The 13,474-nt window shown below is 32.2% G+C and overlaps 1 long non-coding RNA gene across 1 annotated transcript; it reads left to right on the forward strand.

Annotated features, from left to right (window-relative positions):
• The first annotated feature begins 3,258 nt into the window (after positions 1-3,258).
• On the forward strand, positions 3,259-11,648 carry LOC126550425 (uncharacterized). The gene is made up of 3 exons (XR_007604506.1): positions 3,259-3,805; positions 5,925-6,337; positions 7,961-11,648. It is a non-coding gene; the product is annotated as an uncharacterized LOC126550425 (long non-coding RNA).
• Positions 11,649-13,474: the final 1,826 nt, after the last annotated feature.

Below are 13,474 nucleotides of genomic sequence, written 5' to 3' on the forward strand. Positions count from 1 at the left end.
CCGCATCTAAAGTATAGAAGTCTGTGAGACTGTAAGAGATTGAGAAGACGATACATTAATTACGGTCGACTGGGCATATTAACAGTAAATGTAGCCCAAACTAAAAAGTCTATAATATACGCGTGTTTTCGACCGCGTTGCATCAGATATTATTTTTGCCTCTTATTCGTCTATCTAATTCAGCAATAATTTTTTTAAAAGTTAAAAATATTAGCAATAGTACATGGAAACAGTATGAAACGTCATTAATACAGTTTGAAGAAGTAGTTGAACATCTGGTGCCATTGTTTTAAATACTTTAATTCATGCTTTCAAACATATATTTTTGTATATTATTTTTCACTTCGTCCACACTTTTTCTTATTTCTTCAGAAATTTAATCAAAAGCGTGAGCTAAGTAAATAACACGAGTATAATAATTTTGGAATAAAATTTTTGATTTCCTGTGCCTGCTTTTAACATGTACCTACAGAGCAGCATCATTTAGAAATGATAGGAGTCATTATCATTTATTATTCTTTGAAGCTATAGCGTTGATAATTAGTATTTTCAAAAAAAAAAAAAAAAAAGAGTGGTCAAGTGAATAATGCTCTGCTGTATAGTAGGTCACTATAATTGATGTATTAAATTTTAATCCAATAATAGGTATCATTGTATACAAAAAACGATTCTGAACGGAGATGATTTGTCAGCCTAGAGGATATAATTTCTAGTGGTTAGTATAAAAGGTGGTTTATGTTTTAATGGCCTGAATACACCAACATTTAAGTTCTTTTTTAATTATTGTTAGCCAAACTTATGGAAAATCTTATATTACATTTTCAACTCTTAGCTGTTTTATACTTGTACAAACATTTTTGTGAATTATACCTACTTACAAAATTATTTTCAAATATTCATGATTTTGACGAATTTTTGTCAATATTTAAACTTAAAATAGCAATAAATGCGTCCATTATTAATAGTGCATATGTATTTTTATAATTTTTTATTTATCTACTAGACTAATTTATGAAGAACTTTTTATTAAATTTTCAAGTATTTTGACTCGGCCAAACATTTTTCGATGCTTAGAAAACAAAAACGAATATTTCAAATGCCTATAAATAGCTTTAAAATAAACGAAATATTTTTAAAGTTAAAAATTTTAAATAAAATGCCAATCTAAATAACTGGAAAAATTTTCAAGTATCTACGACTTATACTTTTTGAATAATACCGAATATTTAAAATCGTTTGAAGATAAATCGTCATCATAATGCAATTTCGTAAAAATGTTGTGATTTTTTAACTACAAAAATGCTTGCAAATTTTCGAGATTTAGACATATTTCATAAAAATTTGAACTATATAATTATAAAAAAATTGTGTCTAACATAGTTACGATTTTCATACGCCCTAAATTAATTTTACCATAGCGTTTTGGAATTTCATACTATTATACCTGTATCAAATAAAAATCAATTAAATTACTCAACGAAAATATTCATTTATTATAACTTATTATTAAACATTTAATAAATGTGCATAAATAATTATGCAAACAGTATTTTATTATCAGCAGGTAGGTAATCCACCTGTTGTGGATTGTGGACTCCCCGAGATGTGTGCGTAAGTTTATAATTTCTAACCCTTAAGTTTCAAAGTTATATCAATTTTTTTTTACTACGCGGTGGATTAGATACAATAATGTGCCGTCTCGTGTTTTTTTTTATATATGGTTGGTATAACAATCTGACTTGTGTGTTGACCACTTTATTATTATAACTAATTATTATTAAAAACCAACAGCAACCATTCAAAAACTTAAAAAAATTTCTACTTTAAATTTCAAAATCCTGTTTTAGGCTCTTAGCAACTATAAATATTGGGGTTTTCTCCAAGCTATTGTAATAGAAATCTTCTTCGTGATATAGGTACTCTTTCTAGTGGTGTAACTGAGGGCCCGCAGACCCCGCGTTGTGGGGGCCCACAGTAATTTGGGACCTTTGGTTTTAGGGTTATATTTGATATAACAATATATTAGGGGTCCATTTTTAACATTTTTAATTTTGGTGGGGAGCCCAAATTTTTTTGTTACACCGCTGACTCTTTTATTTAAAAAAAAAAAAAATCAAGAAGATCTGATCTATAGCTACTTGAAGGAAAACTTATGGAAAACTTAGTGTTGAATTTTTTAACCTTAGATATGAATAATATTTTATGATTTTTTAACTACAAAATTACTTGCAAATTTTCGTGATTTTAACATTTTTTGTAAACATTTATTATTGTATAAATCATGTAAGTAATGAAAATTATGTGCATATTATAATTATAATATAGAGTTTTAATATTTTAAATATTTTTATATTCTGAACGAAGTGATGAATTTATTGATTTTACAATGATGTGTGTTTTTTTTTCTGTGTACAGCATAAATTGTCGAAATAATGCTTCAATTTCAAAGTTGAGGGGTTATATACCTAATATGACTTGGACATTTGGTACACAACTAATGGTATTTAAAATTATTAATTTTGAATAAAAAAAAGAGAAATTTATTCCATTAAACATACAGCTAACTATAATTTAAATGTAATAATAATTTATGTGAGGGTTAAACCGTCCTATTTACCGATTTCTATATAAACTGGTGTAGATCAGTATGGACCAGTCATATATCAGAATCATAACAAACGAAAATCGGAACGGTATTGCACCAGTTTGCGCTGACAAACATCTTGCATTTTACAACTTTTATGGATTTTTAAAAAAAAAAATTTATACCAGGTCACCACATGATCACATGGATACGAGTATACGACACCCAAATCCCTTCGCCCGTCACTGATAATACGATATATTAGTACTAATTTACTAAATTTAGTATCATTGATTTTATTATTTATAATATTATAAAACCAATGCTACAATATCTAGTAATTATAAACAAACACATACCTACGTGATACATCGTAACGACAACAGCTGATATTATGATCGAAATATCGAATAGTTATCATTTTGTCAACATACTCAATAATATATTTTAAGTATTACTATTGATTTTACATAGGTATTACTGTAAAAATATAATTTATAACTATTGGTAATCATAGCGCTGTCTAGCGGTATTTTTTTCAAATCACGCGGTCTGGCACGCATCGCTATCTACAGCACTCAGTCGGGCCCCAGTAATGCATGAAGCAGCGTATTGTCCGCGTGACCGTCACAGTATTTTATATTATTTAGTTCACCGCTGTTCGTGTTTGGCGAGACGGTCGTTCCGAATACCCCTAACCTCACAATCATGTTCACATAGTAATATTCCCTCCTAATATGAAGGTATCATAAAACGATTCACCGCGAGATTACCGGTTTCCTTTGTCTGTGACTACCGGCGTGGCGGCGTGGTGACCTTCAATCTTGTTCTCGGCCTTTCACTCGCTCAGTCTATACGCGTTACACGTTCGTGCATTAATATTTTATACTTACCACATTCTCGACAGTCGACAAGCTGCGATGACGTTCCACAGTTGTGGTGTTGGTTAGATTATTTGATCACTTTTGTTTTTTTTTTCACTATCCGCACAGAATTGGATTTGATTAATCAAATTTTTGGACGATCAACCTCGTTCACTGCCACTAACGATAATGCAAAAAACGCAGAGAACCAATACCTTCAACAACATGTAAGCTATTAGCTAACACCTACGAACCGTACGTGCCGCCGACTGTAAAACTATCGGCCCTTACGCCCAGTGTGTTGAAATCTATAGTTAGCGTGAGGTATCGCTCGTAGAGGAGAAATACAGAAAATACGGTAAGACTGATAAAAGTTTAACTCAATTTAAAATAAAAGTTTTTATATTACTAACATATTATAATAAGCAAAATATTATTTATATTAATTAATTTACTATGTAAGGAACTATTGTAATCTACAACATATTATATTAACCACATATTTTATTTGAATTATTAAACCTATTAACTATTTAACTATTTAACCTAACCTATTGGTCTCCTGCACGTGCATCCGCTTCTTCCCACGCATTGTGTCATCCGCGCGATACCGTGCGTAAATTATATGACTATAATATTCTACCGGGTGGTAATTGTATATCTATATATTCTACCGGGTGACAGGAGTACGTGCGATGATCTGCTTTTGATGTAATTATAGTGCCAGCGTTCTCACGTCGCTCCGCCGTTGATGACAATTAAAGTTTATGACTCATATTACTTTTATTATTAAAGTTTATATTTAAGGAAATCTGTATTTTGTCATCTGCTCACTTTAAGTAGCATCTGCTTACATTAGTTGTAGCCTCATCGTATTTATAAAAATGTTGGTTATACCCCCCAATGTTAGGTTGTCATTAGCTATGGTATATAGTAATTTATATATAAGTATCAAAGTACGTTGCATTACATACATATCATATTATACAACGAACATATTTTAAATGTAAAAGCATACCGATTAATGTAATGCATGTCTTATTTAAATAACTTGTAATCGAACACTGTAAACACTATAATTTTATAATAATTTGTAACTTAACCATTTTGTACTAAACTCTGAAAGACATAAACCTTTTTTTTCGTGCAACGTGCTCTGATACTACATATTAAATATAATACATAAATTACATCAATAACAGCGGAGCCGCGTGGGAACGCTGGCCGTATCGATAATATTATATTATATCAAATTATGCCATGTAGCGGCATTGTTCATTATCACATGCACGTGCAACGTGCTCTGATATTTAAATATAATATATAAATTACCATAGCCAACAATACTCTAAACATTGGGGGCATAGAGGACATCCTTATAGTTATGTTAGGGTGAGCAGCCAAGCAAGCAATGATCGAGTATAATAAACTAGGACCGAATCTAAAAACAAATGGTAAAAACTGTAGTAATCCGACCATATTACTTTATTTTATTACTTTATTTTTATTACCTTGAGCTGATACTGTTTGCTATAATTTCATATATCCAATTTATAGATCTAGTATTATATTCTTGTTATATGAATTCGTAGAATTAAAATACGTATATTATTTATATTATTTATAGATCTAGTTATATGAATTTTTAGAAAGCAAATACGCATTCAATAATCGTGTCTTAGTAAACACGAAACTTGTGTTCCGGTTTACCATGACATACACGTATATTCTGGGACTACGTCCATGATTAGTTTAATATAAAAAGGGTTGTGGTAGTATTAAGTTCAGACATAGTTAAGCCTCAAGTACGCATGGACCGGTGGCGTTGTTCTATACTTAACAACACATCGGGCTAGCCTTTATTATTATTTTACTTTGTCTCAGTTAATAAATAACTTGATTTTCAAACTTATAAAAAACGAGTTGTTTATTTACTACAAATTTCCTACGCTCTCTGAAGAAGATAGACGACAAAGTGGACTTCGTCGTTAAATCGTGTTGAGCCATCTTCACCAGGACCGGCTCACTACAAAACCAATCGAAAGTATCATCGTCCGTATGCTTTCTACCCGCAGGAAAGTAATGACAAATAATCCGGTGACATATTATGGATACGTAATTACCACCCGGTAGAATATATTAAGTGCGGAAGCACTCACTCGATATAATATTATAGTCATATAATTGACGCACGGTATCGCCCGGATGACGCAAAGCGTGGGTAGAAGCGGATGCAGGTGCAGATGACCAACAGGGGCCTGAGGGTATCGCGGGAGTCCCTAGACGATATAAAAGGGGGCCCCGAATAGGTACATTTCAGATATGATCCACCAGAGCTAGAGCGAGCACCTACACGTCGCCCAATTTTATATTTATGTCTCCTGGACTTAGAATATTTTTCATAGTTTAATTAAATTAATTATTTAGACATGTGTGTGTGTGTTTGGTATAACGTATACTTTTCGTTTATGTTTCAGGTAAAGATGCCGATATTTTTTATAGTTTAATTAAAAATTATTTGAACTAAGAATATTTTTCTAATAAAAAAAACATTTAGAAATATTTCATCTGCATTCATATTATTTCAAAATCCACATTATTACAGTTGCTCATACGTGGCATGTTACAAAATTGGCGCAGTCAGTAGGATTCTTTTCATTTAAGAATTCTCCAGTCGAAATATTTTATTTTTACGGACTTTGAAAATTTTTTCTCCCTTACGAAAAATAAAATCAATCGACTTCGAAAAATTCACGGAGGCAATGAACCACTGTTGAAGGGAACACTTGATCACTGTCAACTTCAGCGACTCCAAAGAAAAAGAATCAACTCGTAGCACCACGGCTTAGCAATCAGAAAGTATGGATGAAGCAAATCAAACCATCTTTGTGTAAGTTGAATATTTTTTTTTTTTAATGTATAATAATTTTAAGCGTCTAATTCTATTCGTGTCTCCTTTGGAATTAAAAACTCCATCGTACAAGTTAATTTTAATTGTGAAGGTGTATATATATATTTCCCGTAAACTGAATAAATAATTTAAGTAAAAATAAAATAAATAAAAAAAAAAATAAAAACGTAACAATTAAATTATTTTAATATTTTAATATTACACTTAGAATATTTTACGTATTTTAAAAGTAATATAATAATTAATTTTTTATATATATAAAAAAAAATAATATAAAATTTTATTTTATTTTAAATTAAAAAAATAAAATATAATAACATAAACAATTTTTCAGAAATAATTAAAAATAATTTAGAAATCGAATAATTATAAAAAAAAAATTATATTATTTTATTAAAGTTAAATATTTTTATAGAAAAATTATTTTTTTTTTAAACGGAATAATTGTTTAAAATAATTATTATAAGAATAGTAAAGAATAAATGTATTAAAAAAAAAAATAATAATACAAGTATAAAAAAAAGGTAAATATTATTAAGTAAAAAAAAAAAAAAAGAAAATTATAATTAAGGGGGAATATTTTATTGAGAAAAATTATACGTGAGAAATAATTTGTAACTTAACTATTTTGTACTAAACTTTAAAAGATTTCTGTCTTTAAGACATAAACCTTTTTTTCGTGGGGAGGTGCATCGTGCTCTGATACTACATATTAAATATGATATATGGGTTCCATACCGTAACCAGCAATGACTAAGGTTAGGGGTAATAACAAACATTGGGGGTGTAACAAGTATTCTTAATTGGGTTCTTATAGTGAAAAATTAATGCATTAACATAACAGTTGTCAGTTGGCGATAGCGGCAGAGCGGCGTGGGAGCGCTGGCCGTGTTGATGGTATTATATTGTGTCACTTTATGCTATGTGGCGGCATCGTTCATGGTCACATGCAGCATCATCGCACGTACGCTCGCCACCGAAGTATATAAATTACTACATTCCACATTCCACAGCCAACAATAACCTAAACATTGGGGGTGCAACAGACACTTTTTATGATAGGGGTGTAAGAAATATTACTATAATCGGATCTAAAAGCGAACAGGTGATTTTTTGAAATCACCAACGGCGGCGGAGCAGCGTAAGAATGCTGAACGCGCCGACAATAGTACATTATTATGATAAGTTATACTATGTGGCGGTATCGTTCAGGGTCAAAGACAGATCATCGCACGTATGCTTGTCACTCGGTATAAAATATTAGGCACATAATTATCACCCGATAGAATGATATGAATATTGTTTGTCGCGCGACATGGCGCGGATAACGCAGAGGCGTGGGAAGAAGCGGATGCAAGTGTCGCTGACCCCCAGGGACCTGAAGGTACCGCGAGAGTCCCTGGATGATATTTAAGGGGGCCCAGATTAGGCACATTTCAGACGTGATTCACCAGAGTTAGAGCGAGCACCTTCACGTCACCCAGTTCAATAATTTTGTCATTTGGACTTAGAATATTTTTCATAGTTTAATTTATTTAATTATTTGGACATTTGTGTGTGTGTGTTTGCAGGTATAATGTATATTTTTCGTTTATGTTTCAGGTAAAGATGCCGCAGATCTATCTATACCGAAACCATTGGTGCTATACAACAGCGACGACAGTGATGATGTCAGTGACAAAGACGCACTTCCTTCGAAATCTCACAAAATTGTGCGAAACCTAACCGACACCGACACTGTTTCATCGACGGTACTAACGATGACGATGACACCCATCGCGGCTATGGAAATTGACAATCCGAACACTGAAAACATCGTAATACCTCGGTAAAAAATGTATACCATCATCAAACGCAATGAATCGAACAGCAGCTCGCACCAAAAGTCTTCGGAAAAATGTGTAAATATTTTTAGTACCTATCTATGTAATAAGTAGTAATGGTGATAGTGTTCACCCTAATTTTAATTTTAAAAAACCCATTCGTAGTAAAGAACTTAAAAAAAATAACTTATATCGCCGATACAGACAACGACCGTGACGCTTGTAACAGTGTAGTTGGTAGTGATGGTAAGTGCAGTATTATTATATTCTGTGGTGCAGTAGTGAGAGTAGAGCTAGTAGTAAGAGTAGTGGGGAATATGATTAGGACGAAAATGAAATATTCAAACCTAGGTAATCTTGTAATAATTGTATTTCGCATATTGCTCTTGTATTTCTAGGATGTAAAGGATTAATTTCAGGACATAAAAGGAAATTATGAGCTGATTTACATGCTGAGTAGTGAAATTGGTCATAAGTTGTATACAATTCTTTTGTTTTGTTAATTGCTAAAAAGTTATAACTAGGTTTAATATAAATACAGTTTGTTAGTTTACATACAGATTTAGGTATTAAATGATAAAATGTTAGTTAATTTTGATATACTAAAGGTAAAGTAATAATAAACACAATTCTGTTATCGGAACAATATACTGTCAAATCTGAGAGTCTGAGTAATTCGTAAGCGTTTACTAGGTCAAGTTCGATTGGTAGTTTCGTTCCTGATATTAAAGATACTTTGATGTCCCTTAGTTGTTCTAAAAGGTCGTTTGGTGGTAACAAACTTGGGTGCATTTGTCCTACTCTAGCCATTTGAATTGTTTCCAAAAGGGTATTAGTCTCATAAATATATTTAGTAAGTACTAAGTTAACGAAACTAAAACGAATCGAAAGGTAATTTTTCATAAACTGGTTAATAGTATTATTTTTAAAGTCGTCTAACGTTATCTCTACTTTTTTATTTTTAAATCCTCCTGATCTTGATTTAAACGAATAATTTTTATTTCTTCCTCGATAAGTTTGATTTGGTTATCGTTAGTACCCATAAATCGATTAATAATTGTGTTAAATTTGTTCATACATTCTGCGTTGCATAACCCGAACAAGAATCGCGCCGTTTTGCTTATTTTATCAACGATGCTACGTCTGTTTTAAGTTTTAAAACCTATTAAAGAAAAGACTAGATTTTTTTTTATGTTTCATCTCGTTAAAAAGTTTTAAAGTAACTGGTAAAAAGTCTCCACTGTGGTTATCTACGTTATTTTTAATTGATGCACACATTACTTCAGTGTCATTTATTAATTGGTCAATTTTCCCCCAACGTTGTTCATATGTTGTCATGTTAACGTATGCGGTAAGTTCCCAAGTAGTGGTTACTATTTTAATTTGTCTTCGATTTTCGTAATAGATACCCATTTGTTGTGAGAGTTTGTCGTCAGTAAATCGTTGAGTGTTCACTCCGACATAAAAAAATGTCAGTGGAAATAAAATCCTGGAACAATGTAATGCGTTAAGAAAATGTTTTACCATTCTTCTGCTAAATGATTAATTAAGTTATTGTGTTTAATACGTCGTATAAGTTTGTCGAAAATACATTTTTTTTAAATTACATCGGTACGTGGGTCATGTAATCCTAAGGAAGATTCGTGTTGTGCACCGCCTATTAGCGTATGCGTTTCGTTTAAATTGAGTTGTCTACCCGGTTTGTCTAATGTGCCTGCAGGCGATTCATGAATTATAGTTTTATCCCGCTCGTCGATTAAACGTATCACGTAGTTATTGTCTAAATGAACATCGTAAGTTGTTATGTTAAGTAGAATGTACTCAATGTTAAGTTTGTTTAATATTTTCTTATCAGTCTCACCGTTCCACGTAAAGAATATTGGCTTCGTTTTATTTCTATTAATGTATGTGTTGATGTAATCGGCGTTTAATGTGTTATTAAACGCATGCATACTGTCGTATAGTTGCTCTAAAGTAACATACATTAGCTGTTGGTTTTTATCTTTAAAAATCCGAACAACAGATTCCACCGTTTTTCTGAATTGGTCGTGGTCGAATTTAATTATTTGGGAGTCCCTAGTGAATACTAGCGGTTCTCCTTCTAATTTCTTAACCTTGAAACGTTCTAGACAATTTGAAATTGCCCCGGAGATTATTACTAAATTTGTCCGATTTGTGTTTGTAAATTCGAAGTCGATGATGAAAAAATTAAAGGTCGGTTGTCTAAAATGCAAAAATAAAATAGGTTATAAAGTTGTTTCGAAGTATTTCTTCGTATTATTTTTATGGATAACTATTGTTATTGTTTTATATTATATTTTTAAAAGTGTTTTACTAGATTCTCATACCTTTGTTTTCGTATCACATAATCAAATATACATTTGGTATACTTGACATCCATTCTCGGATCATGCACATACGTAGTATGGTGTTTCTTTTTACATATTACCTCATGGGTCTCTACTAAATTAAGTAGCCTTCCTGATTTATTATATGTCCCGATATTTACTTCAAAAATTATTTCCCTATTACTTAATTTTTCTAATTGAATATAAAAGTTTTTGTTGAAATACTTGTCGTAACACGTTATGTTCAGCATGGGATAATGGTCTAAGTCTAATCTCTATTATTAAATAATAAAAAATATACCCATTTCCATAAAAAAAAAATGCCAATATAAGCTGAGTTAGCTTAATAAAATAATGAATAAGTGTATTATATAAAAGAAAATTAACCAATGATGGCGTCATCTATTTGGACACTATATCTAAGTCGTAGATATCTAAACAGGCATCCAGACCAAATTACATCGGTTACGGGGTTATGTGCTTCTATACACCCATGATCCCCTCCACAAGTTAGACCGTGTGCTTCTGTTAGACACAGCGCACGACCGTTTTTTGCTATATCCCCGATATAATGTGAAACTATTATTGTTTTTCCGTACAGTAGTTGTAAGAAAAATTTTCCGTTGGAGTCAACGTCCCATCCTCTCATTGAAAGAGCGATGTGCGGTGCCCCTAAAGCGTCCAGTATTTTGATGTCTGTACTACCCTCCCATAGTACGATTACATCGTAATTTTTTATTAAGTTAAGAATTTGTTTTTTAGTTAAGTTAGCTTTAGTTGAGTGGTCCGAGTCATATATCTGGGCAAGTATTGGATACAATGTTTTTGGTTTGTCTTTAAAAATCCTTACTAAATGGTGAACCATGTCTTTCCATTCTTTTTGCATAATTACTCTATTTTCTTTTAGTAGCAACTCGCGCCCTTCCAGTTTCGTAACTAGACCTGGCGAGTGTCGACCCATTAATGCTCCTGATATTAGAATTAAGTTGTCGCGCCCTAGATTCGTAAACTCGAAATCCATGACTGCGTATTGAATACTACAATTCATTATCCACACAAAAAAAAAATACTTATGTCACAAAAAAAAACAAAACAAAAAAAAAAATAATAAAAATAAAATGAAGTAGAAATAGAAAATTAAATGAAAATAATAGACAAAAAGAAACAGATTGAGAGGTTTAGAACAAGACTAGATTACAGAAGCGTAAGTCTAACATAGTAAAATATGTCTGTTGCGTCTTCGGCACTGTCTATATAGGTTTTCAAGTATTGACAAAAAGGTTTTGTAAGTGGACGTTTTCCATTATATAATTACATTCAAGTATATATGACGCTAAATCTGTCTCAGATCCCCCCGTAAAGGTCGGAATCATGCGTATTGCAGATTCAATTCCTAAAGTTACACTCATGATGGTTGTTCGTAAAGTTTGTGGGTTGTATTTAATTATTTCCCAACACCGATTAGGACTCTCAGACATATACTAAAGAATTTATTTGCTTATACGGCAACTTACAAAGTGTTCATTGTTTGTCCGGTCCTGTGGTTGTCCTGCTTGAAAACTGCGCTGCGCTCGTTTCGCTCGCTGCTAGGCTCGATTTGTTGACTTGTCGCAACTTATCCGTGATCTCTTTCCGTTGATCCTGATGTTGACACACTTGAGGTCCGCTGATGTACTTGATTTTGGGTTGGATACCAAAATTCTTCTTTCAGGTGACCCCACACCTGACACCAAAAACGTGTAGTGATCTCTCACTATCGTTTATAAATGAGTGCTTGACATTTGCAGTTGGATCAAGTTGTCGAGAAAAGATTACGGGTTTTAAAAGTGAGACAAAGACACAATGTTAATACAAGAGTTTATTAAAATTAAAGTTATAATTTGTTACAATAAAACAAGTGTATAAGAATTTGAGGACAGCACGTTAAGTAGCTGCCCGAGAAAAAGTTAATCTAAAATTTGGACATAGACTAGCTCTATGTGAATGTGAAACTAATTCTAAAAATTAAGACGGACAGAGACCTGTATTTATATGGTTCTCTGTACCCCCTGGTTGTACATGATAGAGACTAGGAAATGGACAAAAAAAAGGTGTGTTATAGAATGTTGTCATTGTAGCTACAAAAGTGGTTTTGCGCCCAAGACACTTAACCCTGGATTGGACTTGTTGTTGTGCTATTATACCAAGGCGTGCGCATCTATGATTTATGTGCATGGCTTGTTTGTCAAAAGGGCAAGAAAAAGTTGTTTGTGGCTGTGTTTTCCCATACGCTTTGATTCTTGGAAATTGCCATCAAATTTAATTACGTATTGCTACGAGTACGATAATAAAATATTTAAATGTGAAGAACCTTGTAGTACATGTAGAATAAGTTAAAATAGAAAAGAAAATAGTGAGACGACTCCGTCGGCTTACCACATTCCTCCCCTCGAAGCTGGAAGTCCCCGACTTTCTTACTTAAAACCGTAAGGTTGTAAATTTGCATAGTGGCTCCGGCTATTTCTTGCTGTAAGTGGAAATTCAATTATGTCTTCGTTTTGATTTGTTGTTGCTGGTGGATTAAGCTCTTGGCTTTTCTCTTGAGCATGTTCTGAAAGTTGGGTTTTGCATTTTTCTGTTAATTTCGTTTTATGCTGTGTATTATCATCAGCGTCATAATTATAGCAACAAAACTTATGGTTATATATAATGCATAGTTAAACATTTGTTGTATGTCTTGAATTTCCTTGATTTCTATGTTGATTTTGCTTTGACTGTCCAATTGATTTTTTGAGTTAGACACTAAGTGTAAGTCGTCCATGTTATTTGTTTTTACATGATAGTCTTTCATTAAACCGTTAGTCTCTGTTCGTGGTGAATATTGGTTACGATCTATTATTGATTTTGGATTAAAATCTGCGTATTCAGATCTGTAATCAATTTTTCCTGGTAATAATATGTCTCTT

The sequence above is a fragment of the Aphis gossypii genome, chromosome 2, assembly GCF_020184175.1.
Source record: "Aphis gossypii isolate Hap1 chromosome 2, ASM2018417v2, whole genome shotgun sequence".
Lineage (NCBI taxonomy): Eukaryota > Metazoa > Arthropoda > Insecta > Hemiptera > Aphididae > Aphis > Aphis gossypii.